Source organism: Bombus vancouverensis, chromosome 5 (genome assembly GCF_051014615.1).
Source record: "Bombus vancouverensis nearcticus chromosome 5, iyBomVanc1_principal, whole genome shotgun sequence".
NCBI classification, from domain to species: domain Eukaryota; kingdom Metazoa; phylum Arthropoda; class Insecta; order Hymenoptera; family Apidae; genus Bombus; species Bombus vancouverensis.
In genome coordinates this window covers 14,259,022-14,282,471 of record NC_134915.1, presented here as the reverse complement: position 1 = coordinate 14,282,471, position 23,450 = coordinate 14,259,022, and the positions used below count along the sequence as shown (strand labels likewise).

At 36.7% G+C, this 23,450-nt stretch overlaps 1 protein-coding gene across 3 annotated transcripts in view; it reads right to left on the bottom strand.

Moving 5' to 3' along the window:
* Nucleotides 1-23,450, bottom strand: part of Src64B (Tyrosine-protein kinase Src64B) — an 86,845-nt gene that overhangs the window by 38,384 nt on the left and 25,011 nt on the right. For 2 of the 3 annotated variants that reach the window (XM_033338365.2, XM_033338361.2), the window contains exon 2: nucleotides 3,294-3,360. The exons of the other annotated variant lie outside the window; for it this stretch is intronic. The gene's annotated coding sequence lies outside the window, so the exon portion shown is untranslated. The remainder of the gene's footprint in view (nucleotides 1-3,293; nucleotides 3,361-23,450) is intronic. 3 annotated transcript variants of the gene reach the window in all.

Below are 23,450 nucleotides of genomic sequence, written 5' to 3'. Positions count from 1 at the left end.
GTACTTCGCGTACGGACGTTTTATTTTATCGATCGTTTCCCAAACTCGTTTCCCAAGCTCGTTTGTCTCGAGTATTTTAAGCAGGCAGGTATTGAAAATCATTGGAAGGACTTAGGGTAGCCTACAAAAGCCCATTGAAAATTCTAATCCACGCTCGAGTGTCCTTACAGAAACGCCTTTCAGTTGGAAACTAAGATTTTGTTCTCCGAGAATTCCCACAGGGACTTTTATATACAATTCTGAAGCTTTTACCTTCGTTTCGTGTTACTTTGAGATTCGCGGCACGAAAGAGAAAAGGATCAAACTCGATACTGCTTAAAAGTATGGAAACAACGTTGAAAATGTATCACGAACGCTAATACGTCAATTATTACTAGACTGCGCATATTTATGCAAATTCGTATCTTTGTTGTACCGTAGTAAATTGAAGAAATGAAATTTAAGTAGAAACTTGTCTTTGTCTACTAAATGTAGCAAGTACCTTACTTTACATATTATACGTAATTTTCCATTATTTTCTACGTTTCTGTACCTTTAAATTTCCCATAAACGCATAAAAATCCGCAATCTAGTCGTAATACGTATTCCCTGATATTTAATACAAATTAAGAAATCTTTCAATTAATAAAACTTTCTATTCCTTTTATTTCCTAATTATCTTATTATAAATCTATTAAATATAGGACAATACGTTAACATTTATAACCGACAGTCCGCCTATATGTCTGCCACCCTATAATTAGCCACCGAATTACGATTTACTGATGGGAAAAATAATTCTTTAATCGCGAGAAATATAATCGACCAAGCATATCACCTTTAGGGAAATATTAAGGATTCAGAGCGCGCTATAGGCGTTGCTAGTTGCTAGCTTATCTAGACACGTCCGTGAAAGCACGAGAGACGACGGCCAAGGATCCTCTTGGCTCTTGCGTCTTTCGCTGATTTCCAATTTAACCGCTCAAGAACTATCTAACTGGTATTTTACGTTCACCAAGTGATCGCCCAAAGGGTGCATGCTTTCACAATAGGAGATTTAAGAGTACTTATCGTCCTTTTCCACGTGATAACGTATCGCTCGCTCAAACAGAGGGAAATAATGTTAAAGATAACGCCCAGAAGCAAATTTATATAGTGGATCTTCCGAACATTGGATAACCTTTTTCATAACTTCCAGACGTTATTATTTTACAACATGCTCGCTGTACACCTAAATCGCGTCTTTGTAGGTCGTTTAGTTTTTCTTGAAGAAGATAAGATTTGTATTTGGGTTCGGATAAGAATATCTATTTTAATACGTTCGTTGATTAATACGAGACATTAAGATAAATTTAACGTATATATGCATGTTGCTCTTTTCGAATAATTTGCTTGGAAAATCATGGCGAGATATAACAAGGTTCCTCGTTAACGCGTTAGACGAGAATACATTTGCAAACTTATAAACCGAATAATGTTCGTGGCTGTCTCATACGTTAATAAGGAACCATGTTACGTTTCAGAATATAATATAATTAAATTTATCTCATTCACGAGATTGTTAGATATTGTATCGATGAGAATATGAATTCAATTAATTTGTCTATAATGTTTCCAAATGCAGGATGGTGAGATAATGTTAGTTTTGTCAGTATCATTTAGAATAAACGAACTAGTTCTTGAAAAGTAGGCAATGCAAGAGTCTAAATCGACGATGAATTGTATTATTTATTAAATTATAAAAATTATTTTTTTGAAAACGTTGCAAGGAAATCCGACCACGTCTGAATGAAATATAATTTGTAATAATCGATACGATAACGGATAATTAAATATACGAAACAGGAGCGAATCTGAATAACGATTTACCGCAATCGCGATGTTATGAGTCCAAGTAATCGTCATCGGAGAGTAAGATCCAATTGATCGACACACGTAACGCGAAAACAAAAGCAGACGAGCGTTCAAACGGTATTTTAGTCGTCCGTGTTTTTCCATTTTCTAAATAAAGCCGCATTATAGCGGCGACGATCTACACAAAAGCGGCGCAAAAATGAATACAACCGGGCAACACGATTACAAGCAACGAAGCATACCTTTTCCCACCAGCCTGACAAAGCGTCCACGCGTAGAGAAACTTCAGGATGTCGCGGGTACAACTACAGTCCCATTGCAACCAAACAACATACAGATAAAGAGAAAGAAATAAAAAGAGAAAGAGAGAGAAGCAGAGACATAGAATTGGATAGCGATAGAGACGAGTAACGAGTAACGAGAGAAGAGAAAAAGGGATGGCGAAAAGGATGGAGACGAAGGGGATTCGTTTAACTTTTCCAACATTACGATTCAATGGACAACGAACGACGCGGCTTTTGGAAAAAAACCATCGATCCTGGCTCACCTTACTGGTTACGGGCTCTCTTATTTTCTTTCTTATGTTTGCCTCTTCTTTCGAACGAACGCGTAAGTTCGTTCTCGCGTTTGGTCATCGAGTATGCGAGTCGCGTGTATAAGGGACTTCCTTCGTGCACTGACAATCATCGCGTGGAACGTAGTCATCGTCTGCGACGCTCGAAGACGATACCCAAGTACGTGACGATTTATGTGAACACCGGAAGCTGGTTGAACGTGAGATCGAAATCGCCGGAATCGATATGTTCGACTGATATATAGATTCTAAGGGTTGTACGGTTTACAGATGTTTTGTTTTTGAAATGTCGATTTCAAAAATTTCACAACTCGTACAATGTCTTTGATTTTCTAGCTAACGCGAGATGTGCAATTTTTGATAGCTCAGCTGTTTCAATATTTTCCTCCTTCTTTTTTATTAGCGCAATCGCCAAGTTTCGTTCGTATTTCATCGAATCTCTACACTTGTCGATTGTTAAATTCGTAATCAATAACGCGCTTACGTTCACGTCGTGTTCAGTTTTAGAACACGAAATTTCCCACTTAAATCGTTTTATACGCCGTTTCAAAACTAAGAATAAGAGAATTCTCGCGGTCATTACACGATTTTAATTCTTCAACATTCGTGTATGTGTGGGCTGGCAACTAAGTGATTGCGGATTTTGCCATTAGGTGGTATTGACAAAATCCGCAATCATTTAGTTGCCAACCCAATAAATGTATACACCTATTTTACGATTCAATGAATATGTATGCTTAAAAATTTCATGTATGTATTACTACAAATTCTGCCAAATGTCCAAATCGGACAAATTGTGAATGTAAACAACTAAATAAAAAAAAAAAAATGTGTTACTACACGACATACGTACGTATGTACACGCCGAAAGAAACAAAGAACGAACCTCAATCTGAAGTTCAGCTCGAGTTCAGCTTCTATGACACGCGTCCTCCCTTAGCCATTGGACATTTCTGAAACACATCGTTTGTTTATATTTAGCGATTGTCGTGTGGCTATTGTATTTTAAGGCGTTAGAATACACATTTTTATTCAAATATCATTTTTGCATTCGATATTATTATTATTATCGTTACTTTTGTTGATAACAAAATTACACGTAACACTTGAACTCGAATATTCTTTCAATTTTCTCTATTCAAAATTCTCCTGTAAGTGTCGTAAAAGATACATGTATGGTATTTTGTTCTTTAGAATCTCTGCATATAATGTTAATAAACGCGTATAATGAAAGTCGCCTTGATTATTCGTTATTTCCCACGAACCCACGCAAATTCTTCGAAATTTCATTTTTTAGCAGATTAGATTTACAAGATAAATACAATAAAATTGCTCCTATTCTTATTTCTTAGATTATTCGTAGAAGATATGGAATTCAACCAAGCAAATTACACGGTGAAATCTTCTCCCTGGAGACACATATCACATACAAATGCGCTATGCTCGTCGTTTCTCGCGAAATTCTGCTGTTCCCTTTGCATTTGGTGGGTTACGATTGGCCTGATAAAAACTCATTAAAGTTTCAAATTGACCAAAGAACCGGTTCTTTGATGTCTTCCATAGAGAAGTTCTGCAGGAAAGGAATCTGCAAGTTCCGTTCAAATTCTCCACCATGTAAATGCCATACTTACGATAAAAGTTTCCCGATCGAGTGTTTCGAACTTGAAACGCGGCGATGTCCGCGTGAAATACGATCGTCAATATTCTTGCTTAAATTGAATGAAGTTATTAAACGTCCAGATCGAAGGAAATCAAGAACGTACAACCTTTGTCTTCCGGATATTACCATTGCGGATCGAGCTTTGTAATATTTGATACCTCGTTCAATTTCTTTCTTTCGAAAGATGTATACCGTGTGTACAAAATTGTTATAAGTATATTTAATTAAGAGACAGTCCAATTTCAACAATTAAAAATTCACGAAGAAAATTATAAAGACGACGAGGAGAAAAGTTCTATAGAACGATATTGGGAATTTTCAAATCTCGATTTTGAAAAATTTACAGGCAATTAGAATGGAATTAATGTTACTCGCTGTAATTTTCCAAGTCGTAAGCTACATAATACTACGACCAACGAATTCTTTTATATCCTTTCGGTTTCCTATTTCTTTCCTTTCACAAGGAAATCTCACGTGTTACGAGTCGTTTGGTCGTCGTACGTACTTATCGTAAAATTATAAAATGAAAAATTAATATGTATTTTATAACGTATAATTATTGGCCATTAAATTACCGCGTAAGAATGCAGCACCGACACAAGCAACAAAGCTTAAACGCAATCAAACTCGCCACACTCTCTTCTTCCACGTTGCTGCCAACAGTTGCAGGCGTTGATATTTTCATACTATCCAATCACGTTCCTCCACTTCTCTACCCTCTTTCAACCTTCGATGATCGTATAAAAAAAGAAAGGAGAAGATCAGATGAAAAAAGTGAATCTGCGACGGTGATGGAACAATGCCTGGCACAGATAGTAATATACGGTGGTGCAGAAAAACAAAGGACATATCTCAAACGGGTTTTCTTCCGCCTATCGTAAGAAATATATCGTCGTTGGAGCGCTTCGGGGGTTCTTGCGAGCAAAGTCGCGTGGCTTCGTGTGTATGCCCCAGAGAGATCGATAGCCTCTCCCCCGATAAGGGTAGAACGATTAACGTGGTAATGACGTAGTGGAGGAGTGCAAAGGCCCTCGAGGAAGACTCGACGGCGGCGCGGCGCGGCGCCTGGAAAAGGGAAAGGTAGGATTCGACCGACTGCGAAACGGGGAGAGGCTCGTTGGCTTGTCTCTCTCTCCTCCATCGGGCCGTGCTAATTTCAAATCTGCTCGTTGTTCCGGCCAACGCGCCGACAAAGCTTTGATGCCTCGGTACGCTACAAAAAACTAAGATAAAAAGGAAAAAAAGAGGGGAGAAAAGGAAGGAAAACGCGACAGACGAGAAGGAAGAAGAAGAAGAAGGAACAAGGAAATTGCGATATGGATGAGAGGGGAAGAGAGAGGAAAATGTACAGTGTCAAAAATAAAGATAAACGTTTAAGGATTTATATCGAAGTACAGCGAAGTTATATGGAAGCAAGTTATAGCGAAGATAGTATCGAATGAGAAGAGCAAAGAATATCTGTAATCAACATACAATAGCTGTCGAGAGTATTCAAACGCTAATCAACATACAATAACTCACAAAGTATTGGAACACTTGTAGAAACGTTTTATGGATACACGACGGTATTTCTCGAGCGAGAAAAATATGACACTATCGAACTAAAAAAAAAAAAAAAAGAATGAAAGAGAAAAGTCACTATAGGGAAAAGTCACGTTCGATGTACTAGCGTCGATTTTTAGTGAAATTTCGCGGTTGAGTCGCCCCGCTTTGATTACCAAACACACCCTCGCCTTTTTTTCTGTTGCTAACTCTCTTCCGGTAAAGCGTTCTTCTTTTTTCTTTCCTTTTTTCGTCATGAATGATCCGAGTGATATTTTTAGAAGCTGTCGTTGCTCCATTTTCCTGTCACAATCACTGGTCGTTTCCGAAATATAAACGTACAATAGTAGGATGAGAGGCGAGTGTGTACAAACTGAATGTAGATGACTGGATGAAGCGATTCATGATCAGTTTTATAGAGAATATTTGTTATCGATACGATTTGCGAGATGTTCGAAAGTGTGGAAGCTTCTGCAAGCGTTGTTTGGTGAGTAATCGTTTAAAACACGTGGATTTTTTATTTGAGAGGATCGTTGTGGATAAAAGGAAATTTCCTCTATAAGAAGAGTAGCCTGATCTTCTCGATCGGATCTTTATTCCACGATAATTTATTAATGAGATAATTTATTAATTCTATTAAAACTTTAGAAAAACCGTCAAACTACTAAAAATAGGAAACAGTTTTCATAGAACGATAATGTACAAATAAAACAACTTTTCATCGAGCAGCGAATACTTCTGAAAAAGAAAGAACGGTGATACGTGTTTTTCAATTTAATTTAATATTGTATCAATGCAATCGGCTATGTAATCTAAATTGGACGTCCTATTAATGTATTCTCTCCTATACGTATTCCACCTAACTTCTACAGTTTATCCTAGATATTATGCACGTGTGTTATCGCGCATAAGCTCGAAATATAGATAAACACAATAGATAAGAAACGAAATAGATAAACGTGTTCTTGTTTTATTCCATATCGAGCACATTAACATATTCTATTGAGAATAAAAACTGAAAATATATATATGGGGAGAGAGGAAGAGGGGGAGGGGAGAGAGAGAGAGAGCAACCGTTTCCATTGTGTATTACGTTAGTCTTTTAAATATCATACTGCATGTATATCGGGAATTTCGTTGCATAATCGGATTAAATTTCCCATTAGCGCGTTCCACATATAGTTTGTATTTTGTATAACAACGTATTACTTTGGATAAATTCTGTCAAATTCAGAATAGGATTATTATACGTGCCGTATCGGTAAAATATTGTATTCTTTCTTTTAATACGAAACTAATAACTGTTGGGTGTTTTTGTATTTTAATTTACATCGATGGTAAGGTAAGCGTATCCCGAGGAATTTTCAAAATAGGATTATTATCCACGCTGTACCTATTAATGAAATATTGTATTCGTTCTTTCGTAATATGAAATTTTTAACTTTCTCAGTTTGAGTTTCTCTGTATATTAATTTAAATGGCAAGATAAACGAATTCTGGCAAATTTAAAAATTATTCTCTCTTTAGAAACAATTACAAATTTTTAGACATTCTAATATTTTGATGTATACAATCGTTGGTTTTCATTAAAATATCGTACGATCGATATAATGGCGTTGTTAACAGCCACGGAGGTATTCAAATACATTGAAAGATTCAGACACCCATGGACTGACAGACTGCAGCTGTTTAAGCATATTTATATTCTTATCAACACGAATAAAGAAATAAGACACAACAAGTATTATAACGAGTATTATTCTTTGGATATTTTGTATATTTTTACATATTACCTGCATCCTATAAAGAATTCACAGTCTACTAATTGTACATTACACTCTCGTACAACGTTTAAAAGCCTCATATAGAATATTGAAATTCCACAAGTACAGAGTGTTAGAATAGGAAATCGGATTCAGAGAATCGTGTATATTTTACGACTAATTTCTATGTTAACCATCCACTTGGAAAACGACACATTCCCCAGCTATTAACGACAGCGAATGCATTGAAATTCTAAGGCTCCATCCACACTATCGTTTCGTTCTCGGTTCCATCACATCCCTGCGTGTCCACAGTTGTTTTCCATCCACGTCATCGCACCGATCCGCCCTCGATTCGGTCAAATTATTATCCCGTACTTTCAATTATACGTACTCACACCGACAGTAACGACCGATCTCACCTCCGATCCCGTCGCTCCAACGATTCTTGGGAAGAATATTTTACTGCAGCGAGATCGGATTTGTTGGAAATTGATCCGATAACGTGAACGCACCACATGCATATGCAGATAAAATAATATATCAACGGGCGATTGTAAGCGATAAAACGCAATATATATCTCGCTTGTCTGTGTGCTATGTCGTAGCGATTAGCGACTGCCAATTTACCATCAACGCACGACACGTGTAAAATCCACGAAAGACAAAATAATTCACAGTTAACTGAGTTTGACGAGTATACACGTCGAACGAAAGCTTTATTTCGCTGCGTTTGACGCGTATATTCGTCGTCGCTCCTATCTGATCTAATCCCATGACAGATTTCTGAAATTAAATCCCGCAGTTGACTGGTTAACACGTCCTCGTCATATAGCAGAAGCAGAAACGTTAACAGTTAGACGATATCTTTTTCATAGATGAATGACATTCCGTTTAAAAATCTATTAAGAATTTAAACAAACTGAAAATTAAGTAACAAAGAATGAAGAAAAAATGAGTTTCTATTAGGCGAGCCGTAGCAACGCTCGAAAAATCATGGGTTGCCTGACGGTAGATCGAGAAACGCGTTCGCTCTTCGTTCTATCGACTCAGATTCGATCCTGCAGCAAGCAAAATATTCTTTCCAAAGATCGTCGTGGAGACGAGATCGAACTATGAGCGAACCGATAGTGTGGATCAAGCCTAAAAAGTCGAAACGATGAAATGCAATTTTCCTCGCTAGGATGCACTTCAACTCGAGAAACGCACGGCGACTACAAAATGAATCCCTCAAAGTAGAAGGTATTCGTGACGATAAACTTTGCCAAGAACAAGCTTGAACAGTCGTTAACTTGTCAGTGAAGACATAACGAGCGTATACACGCATACAGCTTACGTAGTTACGCGCGTATTGCGTGGCAATTAGAACTAGGTGCTATTGGTCCAACCAAATTGTCGATATTTATCCGCTAATGGAACCATATCGTTAACCAATTGGCAATCAACGTTAACTAGAAGATACTTCGAATAACGAATGAATCCATTTTATGATATGGATCGTTATTCGAATTATTCGCTGTTCGTGGATAACGAATAAATTAGGTCAGTACTGAATACGTATGGATCCTGATGAACGACCTAAATATCAACAGTTATTTGTAACATATTAATGATTTGACGTACATGACGTACTTTTCTCTTATATCGAAATTCGAAGACGAATATATCAGCCTCTCGGATATCAAATTTTCTATGAAGTTGTTTATTCCATAAAAAGAAACGAATAAATAAAATAACGAGGAACAGGTAACGTCTATATAACTTGTATATGATTATAATAATAAAGTTAGTAAAAGAGCAGGAGACTTTATTCAAGCAGTAAATAAACGAGTAATAAATAACGAATGAAACTTCGTTCCTTGCTTCGATAAACGAATAAATGCTTACAAATAACATTACAATTAACAAAATAACGAATGAACGATTAATAAATAAAGTTGTATTTCTTACTTAATAGACAAACCAATAAGAAGAAAGAGAGAAAAGGAGTTATAACGAAGCGATGGATGGTAAGAAATAAAATTTCATTGACTATCTATTATTCGACTATAAGTTCATTGCAATAAATTGTACACCGTGAACCGGATACACGCATACCGATGATTAGAGACAGAGGTGAAAAAGTTGACTGATCGTGACGGAATGGCAAAGGTATTATCGATCGATAATAATCGTCGTTCGATCTACAAATTTATATTCAATCTCGACCTACATACAGTCAGCCGACTTTCGTGCGGTTGCACCATAAGGAAAGTTCCCGGAGAACTGAGAAAATTGCCAATAAATTTTCGCACGCGCCGCTTCCTCGCGTTACGTAGTCCGCTGTCGTTATTAATTCGGTCGTTGTACTCGCTACAATCGATCGATTCGTTTCCAGAAGAACCAACCGGTCGCCGATTTGCACAACTCACTCTGTGTGTGTATGACGCGCACAAAATTCGTTTCGTCCCTTTGATCGATTGAAATTGCGCGCGCGGCGTTCTGTTGTTGGCCACTGGTCGCTGCCCTTCGAAAGTATATTTCTTCTTTCATTTTTTCGATTAACAGATGTGCGAGTTGTCTTATTTGAGAAATATATTTCGAGTTCGAGGTTTTTCCAGTTTGTTGCAATGAATTTTCTCGACAATGAATAAAAATGTATTTTTATTCCATCAATAAGAATATATTAGCGAAGACACGATTTTCAACGATAAACAAGAATACATATTTTTATTTCATTAGTAAGAATAGTACGGTTTACGTGTATTACATTCAAATCGAAGAATTCGTGATAAGAACCCCGATTCGTGTTTTTCGTTTTCTACGAAAGCGTCTTTAGTTTTCCAACGTATTTCAATTTTTTTCAATAAAATATCATTCGTACTACGCGATTACTACAAGTGTATCTGTAATTATATTTCGATAGAATCGTATTTAAATAAATCATGAAGCTGTGAAACTATTAGATGAGTTACTTTAATAGAACGGCTTTAATTCATTCGACAACAAATCAGAAAAACGTAGATCGTTTTTCATAAAAGCAACTTCGTTATATGGTAAGTCTCAAAGTAGGTCTAACTCTGGCTACAAATTTGATTACGGTTATATTTGTCACAGAAGAAGATTGTTTACAGGAGAAAGAAAAAAATATTACGAATATTACAGGAAAATACAATATGATAACAGAAGATATACTAAAAAGAAGAAAACAAATAGATTATATCGCACGACACGACAGAAGATTAAAGTATACCTGCGTATTTTAATACTTCCTCGTAATGAAAACTTTGAGAAAATATAAAAATTCTGCGTGGAAAGTTTAAAGAGGATGAAAAAACACGGAAGAAAAATATTGATTGAACGTATCAGAAAGCTTGATTGCTTCGAGTCATTTTAACCGTGATCGCAAGAGAACACTCCCCCGGCATTAAGTTCGCTAATCTCTTCCTCAAAGCTTTTTAATCTTCAGCTCGAACCCTTTATCTGGTATCGACAGTTTGTTGTACAACGCCTTTGTAATCGGTGCTCTCCGTCGTATTATCGTTCGCGATTTACTTTTAACGGCTGTAAAATTACTGTTAACGGCCCTTTCATGATGCAGGAAGCGGAAGAAGCAAGATTGAACTTAGGTCAACGGTACGCCATACCACAAGTCTAACTAGCCTCAACTTTCCGCACGAAAATTTATCATTGTTTAATACGGTTAAGTTCGTTGTTAATGACCAGACAAGAGACACAGCGAGTTCATTTTCGAAGTTGACCATAAAATTTCGTGATTCAGTTTGGTAACTACAATAGTGCCATTTATGCTCCTTGCACAATTACATATTCACGCGAGTTGATATCTTCATAGCAATGCAATCTTGAAGGTCTATAGTCTATTAACGAATAGATAGGAATTTTGGAAAATGAGAAATGTAAGAATCATAAACAAATAACGTAGTAATAAAATGTAACAAAGAGCGATAGGATTATACGTATGTAAAGGAATAAGTAAGAAAAGAAGGAGAATATTGAAAAAGGGTGAGAAAACAAGACGAATACTTAAGTGTAAATAAGAAAATGTAAAAATAATAAGAAAATAATATAATAAACGAACGAAATAAGAAAGTTTGTAACTATAAGAAAGGTAAAAAGATATTCTCCAAAAAATAGATAAGAATTCTGGCATGGTTTTGTATGAATGAAAAAGAACTGATTCTCGTTCTCGTTCAGTTTTCATACGCGACCTACGGTAATACGGAAAATCTGTCTCGAGCACAGGTTGATTCTAACGACGATTTTGCAGGTTATTGAGTTCCGTTGTGCAGACTTGTCGCGCGGTTTGCATAGTGAAAAGACGCTTTCACACGACGATTCGTGAACGTTCACAAGGATGACTGCGATTAAAATAGATCCAGCGAGAGTGAGGAATTGTTTCCATGCACGGAGTGGTTCGTCGGTAAATTTGAAACGCGAAATGATTAAAATAGGCGAACGTAATCGACTCGTTTCAAATATCATTGCAATTCTTCCAGTGAAGACCGAAATCATTCGAATCGTTAAACTTTGAATGCGACTAACCTTATTTATGCTAAAAATAGATTTGTCTGCACGATGAAGAAGGAAAGTATAGGAAGCTTTATACTTAAATATCATTTTGATGGAGTAATTTTCAAAGCTGTAAATTTTTTATCTATTAAATGGTGAATATTTAAATAAAGAAACTATGCAAAATAATTGCACAAAAATGACCAAATTCCTATATTCTAACGAAACTGAATGCTACGAGTGAAAATTTGGTCTTGTTTAAATGTAAATAACCGCATCCATAGATGTTGTATAGTACAGAGTCGTGACACGGTTCTCAATGATCTCAATGATCTAAATGACTATGATTGTAGCGGAAAGAGCATCAATCTCCTCGAAAGAACAGCCGAGAGAAAGTTCAAGCCAGCTTATTTGTTGAGACTGAGCAATAAACGAAGGTAGTGCTGCATAATTTCGAGCCAACTAGAGATCCAATTACTCGATCCTAATTAATCACTGGACTACATACTGCTTAATGCTGACTGACAAACAACTCCTGACAAGTGAATTCTTGTTCTCAAATCCTGTTTTCCAACATACTTGTGCTTTAGACTGCCTCCTCTCGACAAACAGCTCTTGTGCTAATAACTACCAACGAATAGATGCAAACTTTGCTTCAAACACTTCCAATTTAACTACTAAAAACTATTTCATTGTTTAGATACAAATGTAACTTTGCCTTTGCGTATAATATATTACTAGACTGTGGATATTTATGGATTCACGGTAAATCTTTAAATATAATATGCAAAAATGTATTAAAATATTTAGACTATTTGTTACAGCGTTCAGTAGATCAAACAATTTTCTGCCTACTTTTCGTTTCTTTAATTATATTCACAAGAATCTGAATTATCCGCAGTCTATACACATAGCCATTACTTTGCTACTGCAAACAATAAGAACAGAAATACATCTTGTAGTTACAAAATACAGAAACAGAAATACTGTGATACTTCGCTATTAAACGTGATAAAAATTAACAATTCCATTTCGCTATAAAAAAACGATAAAAGCTACAATTATATTTCGTTAATACGAACGATGAAAGTAGAAATTAAACAACAGCCTAATCTATTTTCAAACCTCACTGTACGTACTTTGAAATATTAAAACAGTGTGGAGAAAAATGCCCTTTCTTTTTCACTACAGTAAACTGGTCTACAATTATTCGAAAAGCACCAAAAAAAAAAAAGTAATTTCCAAATACATCCGTAAATCATCCAAATCTAAACGATTTCTCCTCGAATACCTATTCAAACATGCAATCGTATTTTCAAGTTATCGCGTATTCAAACGCGAATAAATACGTAAGAATGGATATCGGAATGAGTAAACTTTGTCGATTCACCAATGTACCTGGACTTCCCAGAATAAATATGTATGCGGATAAAACGACCATTCAAACAGAGCATCGAGATTCGATCGTTGGATAGCGAAATTTTCGTTAGCTGATTCGAGGTTTCCGGAACAGTCGGCCACCACCGAAAGGTCAGTCGCTCGATGCGGAAATCGTGTCGGTGCTGTGGCCAGTCGGCGAAATAACGAAAATTCAGCGACGTGTGTTGGAACACCTGGCTGATTCGCAGGCTGAGAAGGTGCTCGCCCGCACGAATTTAATTCTTTCGAACCGAATCCAAATTTCATTCTCAGCTTGTCCGCCTTTCCCGAGTAATCGTCGATCCGTGTGCCGTACCGGAAACTCGCCACGACGGCGACGTTCGCGTTTCGTAATACACTTGCCCATGAACAATTACCCGCGAATAAAAAAGCTTCTGCTTTTGGATCGTACAACGAAATTTACTTTTCCATCAAGTTCTACGCGAGGAATTTTTAGGACGATAATTAAATTAGTGTTGGCCGAATTTTCATTACGTGCTATATTTTATATTGTTCGTCCTATTTTATTTAGTTAAAATGTCCTATCTATTACCTCGAAACTGAAGAAATCTGAATGTTTATTATTTTCTTTATGCTATCTTTGTTTTTCTTCGATTTAAGATACTTAGCCTTATTATTCGTTTTCTTTTTCTTTCGTTGTTATTGGCTTTTTTTATTGTTCTTATTTAGACGATACGAAACACTGGGAACTTCAAATATTTGAACATATCTAAAATAAAAATAAAATACATATCTGAATATGTTTGAAATAAAATGAAAATATGATAACATTACTTAAGTGATAATATACAAGAGATCATTCGAATATAAAGTTACACGAAGAAGACCATTTTCATGTGAAATATGTTAATAAAATGGATATTTCTTCGTCAGAAGGCAGTGTTCCCCTAATGGAAATCATACATAGTATTCCATACTCCGTCCACACACATCATGTACTAAGTACGTATTAAATCTTGATTTCGTCAGCGTCCAATTCATGGCCTACCCTTACGAGCCACAAAATGTGACCACATGTGTCCCACTAATTTCATCGTTATGTGTTATATACTGCTAGATACAACCTAATAGCACGCGCCTCTAGGTCGTGCAATAAAATACATCCTACACATATTTCCATATTGTACTGACATTATAAATGTGTGGGTAACGAATCGATTAAGGACTAAGCTGATATACCGGAATAATTAAAATTTCAAAGTATAATGACGCTCAAACATTGACTTTTACTATAAATTTTAACCCATAGATATCTACCTTAGTATTTCCTTTTTATGAATAAACGAATGAAATAAATATTATAGAAAAATACGGGCTGCAATTTAGGATAGAGATGCAGTCACATTTTTCAATCTGAACAATATACAAATGTAGATAAATTTAATGACAGTACGTGATGCTGCATTTCGAACGATGTTTATGCTTTTAAAGGAGATTGACGTTGGAATTTATTTATTAATCAATTCAGGCGTAACTAAAAAAAAAAAAACAACCGCTACAAATATGTAAACAAGTATCTTTTTCTAGACATTAAAAAAATTCAGAAGAGACGAAGAGATAAATTTTATCTTATAAATAACGTATCGTTCCTATGTATAATCGCTTTAAAAATATCGTTAATTCTAATTAGATGAAAACCTACGTGTGTAAATAAGCGACAACATTTTAATGTTAAGAATAAGAAGTACGAAGTTCGCGCGTCATTTTATTCAACGGTTCAAGAGTAAAGACTCGTCCATAATAGGATTCAATATTCAAATACTTCAAATGACCCCAACCAAACACTCAATCGTATTGAAACAGGCAAGCGTCTCGTTTCTCTAACTTAAAAGGAGCGTCGAATCTATCGGTGACAAAAAGCAAAGTAAGCTGTTTGTCCGAAAATAGAGTCTGGTTGTTCAGTGGCGCGAAAGAGGAACGCGAAGAAGCCCGATCGGAAAATAATCCGACGGATCCCTGTCGCGTCGAATTCGGGGTTTCTAGAGCACTCGGACACAGTTTTTTAAAGGTCGACAACCTTTCCACCCTGCGTCATTGTTGAGTTACGTTGGCACTCCCGTTCGATATCGCTAAAATGCTATTAGGTCGATCCCAAAACGACTTCCTGGCGAGTTCTCGCAGCTCTTTCCAACTTCGTTTCCATCTGCTTCGCTTTGCCCGTGAGCACGGTTTCCAGAAATTTACGAGACTTTCCTAGGCAAACTCGGAGAACGTGTTCCCTCCGGAAACGAAATTCTACAGAAAAAGCGGAGGGCGCGTTTGCGAAATAAAATAGCCGTAAAGTTTCTCAGCGACAAACAGTTGGTTCCCTGCCGATGTCGTTTGTCCCAGATTGATTTTGCAACTCAGACGACCGTGCTTCCATTTTGTTTGATAAACGACGATAAGTTTCGACGTGAATAACGATCTATACGTGTGTTCGATCTAATTCTACTTTCTTGTTTCGCACTATGGCTCCCTCTTGCGCGATAATTCAGTTAATAATAAACGAACTCTTGTTGTTTGCGTAAATTCATATCTTTACGAATATACGAGCCGTTAGCAGGCTAAAATCATTAACTACACTTTTTGAAATTTTTGAAATCTTCCTGTCAGAACTCCCGATCGATGTGTATCTTATAATAACATATTTTAATAACATAATTACATCGATTTTGTCTACTTCTTCTTTTGTGAAGTAATACGTATATCTCGCAAAGTTCTGGGATTATGCTGATATTAAATGCTGAGATTTCTTTGACTCACAATTTTTGTTACAGTGTTCATCAACTTGCCCACTTCGTGGCTAGATCGTTCGCTTCCCACATGCCACGGGGCACCGTGTCTTCGAGTGTTCACGAATTTAACTGAGTGTACCTGAGTATACCCGAGTGTATTTGAGTATATCCGAGTATATCCGAGTGTATCCGAGTGAACCTGAGTATCCCGAATGTATCCGAGTACACCCGAATCATCGGTACAGTGTAAACGATCCTCTGTGGCAGACACAAACATAAGAGATCGCACCCTTGTCGACACTCCAAAACTAACATGCATGACTCTTATTGCCAGAACCGCAGTAGTCCTTAAGTCCTTATGAGTATCACCACTCAAACCCTAGGCCTAAGCCTAAACCCTGATGATACATTCCCACTATCGGCGATACAATATTTATTGAAATAGAACGACGAATAGAGCATAGAACTCATGATGCATTGAGCTAGACACGCGTATCTCCTCTATAAAAGAATCGACGCTTACATATTCATATCCACGCACCAAACTTTTGAACTCTCATCCGTCTAGGTACAACTGTAATCAAGGAAATAGAAGCTAAAAATAGAGGTTCATTGCATCCATTAAATATCACAGCCAGCAATCTACTTCGAATATTTTCCTATATTATGGTATGTACATCATGTACAATTTTACACCTTTGAATTTTTCATAAACGCATAAAAATCTGTAGTGCATTAATAATATTACTTCGCCAACACAAAAGAACCCTGATCTGTCACGACAAACATCCAATACGTACAGTGACTTTATTTTTTCGCGAGGTGACACCAGAAAGGCTTCCGGTTATCGTTCGATCTTCTTCGACTTCTTTTCTGCGTGCAACAAAGACGAGACTCTCCAAGGTACGTTGTACGTTCCTTTTGTCTAAACGCCGACATTATGGCTGACCCTACTTTTCCCTACGCCACTGTGCAAAAGGTTGGAGGGTAAAGTAAGTAGGCACTTCAGCGAACTATTGATAGCACTAGCCAACCGTGGTCTTTCAAAGATTTGTCTCGCTCTCTTCTGTTCCCGGTTCGAACCTGGTTTCGCCCCTCTTGTTGCGTGTGTTCCACACACACCAAGTTAAACACCCGTTCACAGAAGTCTTAACTATGTAACGGTTGTGTTATTTTCATTACTAACTAACGATCTAACTAGACAATACGCTCGGCTTTTATTTCATTCCGTATAATGCCTGTGCGCTCAATATCGCGCTGGAGAACGATCGTTGCTCGCCGTACTATACTACCAACCCGAGCGTCAGGTTTCTCCTATTGCTTATTGTCAGTGGAAGAGCTATGAATTTTTTAGAACACTCCAATGGTGTGTTTCCAGGATAAAAATACCCTGCTTTTGCTACAATTCCATGTTATCCAGATATCAAGGGTTTTTGCGTTTTTCCGCTAATTACACGACAAATGTTTCATTCTTCCCTTTTTCCTTTTTTCTCTTCTTTTTTTCGTTACTATTATAGTGGTTAGAAGAAGTATTCGCATACGCTCTTATTTTTTAACGCAGACTTCGAATGCGATTTCGAATATCTTATAAGTTTTATTTCATAACTTTTATGGAATACAGGAATCTTTTAATTTTGTTTATCGAATATTTCAGCAGATTAATTAAAAAACCATTTACTTTCCCTAAAGGACTTTTCTTCGCGAATAAAAATTTCCAATTGACCAGTGATTAAAGGAGCGAGTGATTTAAGTTTCTCAAATACAAGAGATTGAAATATCCAACCGCAATCTTACGCTAATTAAACGAAATATTCAGCCAGGTGGCTTGTAATTAATCGATGAATGTGCGCATTATATCTTTGATTTTGCGATACGTACAATGAACATTTTCTTGAAAATAAATTCACGACAAGCACGTGTATTATTTCGATTGTACGCGTACAATGTATACAAGGTAGGTGCACAGGTCGCAAACCGCATGCTCGATAACGAATAACCTGCCATATACAGAATATTCGAACAGAGTCGAGGCGAACGCGTACGCGTTTCGCCGTAATTACGATTCTCGATATTGTTTTCGGTCGCATTATTAGTTCGAATTCCGGCGAAAACCACCGAGCATCACGGGAACGATAAATCGATGAGATCCTGACGTAATAGGAATCGATTAACGACCACGCACAGCGTGCTACATATTACTATCCTTATCGACGTTTATCATTGCAAGATGATCGCACGAAGTTTAACAAAAATTGCTTTAATCATTAAATACGTGCGATATTGATAATACAATTGGTTCTGAAAAAATGATTCCGAATGAATAAATGTTTGTCTTTCTATCCCCATAATATTATTCGACTTATATGCGAACATAAATATCCATCTAATTAAATTCACTCGTTTCCACGATGCCTACATATATATGCGTTTAGTATTATGAAATAGAATGTTATATACGTAAGTGCATTGTACTTGCGCGTATTATCTTAGAAATCTATCGATTTAGTAATTTTCTTTAATGCAACGGTAGCAGAACGTTAAATAGAAATGACAAATAGAAATCTTATAAATAATTGAGAGCAGAAGGGGAAAATTAAAAATAAATTGCAAACAAGCTAGAAATGAAAGCATGGCACTCGGAAAATCAATAGTAAAAAGTAAAGGAATAAAAAATACTGTAATTAGAAAGGAAATAGGAACGTTTCCAATAGATTGAAGTCAAAACGTCTTAGGATTTTTTCCAGCAGTATAATCGATGTCTTGTTTCCAGAATACAAACAATCGTATCGCTCGTATATAGGGGTGAAAAAGAAAAGGAAACGAGCCGTGTAATACAAACCAGACACGAAACCCATATGCTTCAATTTCCGTGCACTACCCGGCGGAAAAGGAAACAAAACTAACGGCGCGCGATTAAAAACGGATAGTATAACCCTCGTGTTTAATTTCCCACCCTTGCCGTGCTATGGCAGAGCTGATTCGACTGGTAGAATCGAATCGAATCGAATCGAATCGAATGAAACTTCCTTTCTTCCTTTCTCGCCAGATAGATAGGACATACAGAGGAAATGTAGATTTAAGAGTATCGAGGAATCAAACAGTTAGAAGATGTAAAAAAGCATATACTTATGTGTCATCAGAATTATTAAATCACCCTATGAATCATATCTTTGTAATATGTTATATCCTGTATACTAATGAAACGTACATCTTCTAAATTGTTACGTAAACGTTATCTACTGATTGCTAGTAACAAATATAACAATAGCATATCGGTAACAATAATTAAAACGATAGATAATCACCGATGATATATAAATTACATAAAACCAAAGAATCTCCAAACTTGTCGAGGTGTACATCAAACGCGTTGGTTTATTTATTAAAGAGACGAGTGATAAAATTGCAATAGTGTATATTAAAATCACTGCAAGTACAAGTACAGAGATAATGTATACCAGCCGTAATCGTCGCTCGTTCAATGCTACTGTTCGACTCTACGTTCACTATTCGACTGTATGGCTCGCTATAATGACTCGTTATTATGACTCGTTATTATGACTGTCCTAGAGAGCACGTTCGTCTATTTGTATCGACAAGTGTTATTACAAAAAGTCCAAACGTAACTCCGGTCGACGATTACAAATAACAGCGATAATATTTTGTCCGGAGTTCATTTACCTTTGAACCTAGCAAACCAAAACAACGTTGGTATTCCAAGGTACAATAATATGAGTCTCTCCCGATACAAATGTTCCGTTGATTCATATGCCTCTACATTGTACTATCCAAAGGCAAAATTTCAAGCACCCAGCAGTATTTTCATAAATCACGTTTTAACCCGAATTCAAAGGTTCTCACCAATCTGACCGAAACATTTGCACGATCCTGCTGACAAATCCATATTCGCCTGTAGTTCCTCGCGCAAGTTGTCCAATATTTTTCGTAAACAAGCATCAGAGCGGATGCACAAGCGACGCCGGGATACGCATCGACCGAGCGAGTGCAACATCCAGTTGCCAGCAAGCACGAAACACTTCCCTATAGTTTATCCCGCTTGCTCGTCTATTTGCTCCCTATTTTCTGGCTGGTGGCACAAAGTTCCTGCGCGATGCATACCGGGACCGTGGAAAGTTGTTGAAAGAACGGGAAAAATGGCGCGGTAAAAAGCGGAGGACGGCCGAGTTTCCGTCTTCCCGTTTTATTATCTAGTCTCCGTGTAATCTCTCTACCCTTTCTTTATCTCCCTTCTTCTCTTTCTGTCCCCTCTTTACCCCTTATTATTTTTTCTTTCCTTCTTTTTCCCTCAGTCCCGCTGGGATCGTGTTTAACATTTTTACGTGTATTCAACTGGTTGCCGTTCAGCAGGGTTTCGTGCTCGAAAACTTTAATAAACGAGCCATCCAACCGTTCGTTCGCTCTTTTCTTTCTTCGTCTCGTTTCCACCCTCTGTTGCTACGATGAAAGCGACGCGAAGGCGGAGGATCGGAGACTCTGTCCTCCTCTCGCGCGCATTAGCGCGCCCCGCAACTGTGCTGTTCTCCGTCTGTCCCGCCGCTTTCGACTCTTTGGGACACACGATCGATCGATATCCATTCCCCGGGGGGAGACGAATTTTCGCACGGCAACAAGATATATCCGGAGGAAATAGGCCCGCGACATTAATAGACACCGGCAACATAGTAACACCCTTTACGTCTCTATCGGTCTTGAGCGGGATTATCACGATTTTCCACGAATGCATATATTTATAATATACAGAGGTATCGAGTTGGATAATAGGGTCGTTCGCGTTTCTTCAGAAAAGCGTCGAAGATCGTTTGCTGTTGTAAGGAATTTATTCAATTAGCGACGCGTTTTATTATTCTTTACAAATGCGTTAACGATTTATATGTTGTATATTTTGAAAGATTTTTACAGATGCATCCCAATGTGTATATTTTTATATTTTTCAAAGTATTTTACATTTTCGAAATATCGAAAGAAATATCGTATATCGTTAATTTGCTGATTCATATCGATTTATATCGTCTATGGCTTCATACAGTTAATTACTCACGTTCAGACTGTAATTTCAGACTGTAGTTCTTATTTCTGGTAATGGATTCTCTTAATTTATGGTTGCAATCAAACATATACAAATGAAATTAAAATACAACATCAATAGTATCTCTTTGTTTAAACTGAATATGATGCTCGATAAAGTATAGTTCATTAAAATCCACGTAGAATTAAAAGTATTTTCTCGACAGCTTAATGTATGAAAGTTGAACAAATGTTCGATTAATTAAAACGAAATTGGCGCTTGAAAAAGAACATGTGTACTTCGATTTGTAATTTCTCTTCTTCATTCCTGTGAAATCAATCTAACAATTTGAGAAAATAACGTATGATATAATGATTCTTGTCTTATTTCCTAAAGAAGAATGTTCGATATAAATAATGCAAATAATCTCCTTGCGTTGATCTAAATCTTCTCGATAAAGAAAAAACTCATCGACACAATTTAATTCGATAAATAATTAAACGAACCATTCACATCGTCGTATTTGTTTAATCAACAGCAATGAAACCTTATCGATTTGAAAGTAATCAATATAATGGAGCATCTTCCGTGAAATTGTGTTTTAATTTTCTCACCACCGTTAATCCTCGAAGAAATCCTTTAATCTGTTTTTCCTTTTATCCTAAGTCTTATAGGACACAAGAAAACAGAAGGGAAGGAAGAAGAAAAGAAATACGAACGGTATATTTTTAAGTGGTCTCAGCTGGAGTTAGCTCTAAGATTAGATAATAAACTCTTCGTTTTCTATTTCATCTAACATCTAAATCCTACGAATTCTCTCTAAGTTATGACTGTGTGTTCTTATGTATACATAGACGATTTAACATAAACATCTAAACTCGAATAGGCAACCAATCGAAAAGTATCAAGAATGGAATTTTCTCGTAGTCACACAATTCTCCTCGACTCTGCAGATAAAAATCGAACTTTCGAAAATTCTCCGATTCTTTTGCAATACTCCTTTCGCGTATATTTTTCGTTAAATAACGTAGTTACGCAACGAGCTATTATTTCCTGATTCTATTGTAGAAACTGATTAATTACAGTAAAAAGTGTTTTAGCTACTTGCATTTAACGAATAACTAGGATATAACTAATTTTTATCACGATGTTTGCGATGGATAGAATATATCGACAGTGTATAAAGAGACGACGAAAATAACAACAGCTTATGGTAATTGCAAACGTTTTATTCCCCGATTAATCACGTAACGATTACTTGGTCCTACAATTAGTAACCGAATAAACGAGGACGTTAGATAAAGAGGAAACGCGTTAAAGCAATTTTCACCTTCTTAATGTTTTTAACAAGAAAAGAGTCCTAAGTGTTTCCTTCCTATATCGTAACTTCTTTTGCTGTAGCATATACGCACGTCACTATGCTCTTTACCGCCACGTGTAAAATATTAAACGCACGAACGTTTTGTAATTTTACATTATAAAATTATAAAAGATACAATACAATTATACAAGATCAATAGTATTTTAACAAAAGATATTATTACGAATAGAAAACAATATAATAAATCATGTTCAAAATACAACGACCGGCAGGAAATAAATTTTTTAGAATTTTTTAAAATTTCATGACGCAAATCGTTAATAAGTAAACATTTCGTACATTACAGCCAATGACTTTTATCTCATCTCCACTACACGATAACAGAAATACATTTCACGGCCCCTAAAAACTGTATCAAACTGTTTGTTAAAAATTTCGCAAAAAAAAAAGCCAACGCAATTTCCCAAAATCCCCACAATTATCGGTCGTACCATAATAATCTATTGGAAACTTCCTCTCCGAGAGAATTCTTCGCCAGACTAGCAGGCGATCGTGCAACAATGTATTAGGGATGATCAGCGAATTCGAGACACGTTTTGTCCAATGGCCCTGATAAACACGTGCGACCTGCCTCATGGATCAGAAAAGGAAGAAGTCTGGACGTATTCCTGGCTCGGATATACGGCCGACCATTAACGAACTGCCCCGTGTTCAATTGAAAGAACGCACAACTTCGCCAGGGGTAAAATTCGTGGAGCACGTGGTCGCCAGATGCGCCTCAAATTGGTCCCAGAAATCACCAGGCCTCCTTGATATTATATTATAATAACTGACTAATGGCAAACAATTTTTTTGTTTCGGCGGATTTTCAGTAAAGTATTTGAATCGCTAAGCTCCTTTAGCTTTTAATCCTGTTACATTCTTTTACTTATTTTCGATCTAAAGCTTCCAACTAGAGTTTTCTAACATCTTCAGTCGAATAAAATACGAACAAAGTGTTTACCTTCGTTTATCAGAATCTTCAACGAAGCGTTTGCATTATCAATCCTCTTCAACCCTGCTGTA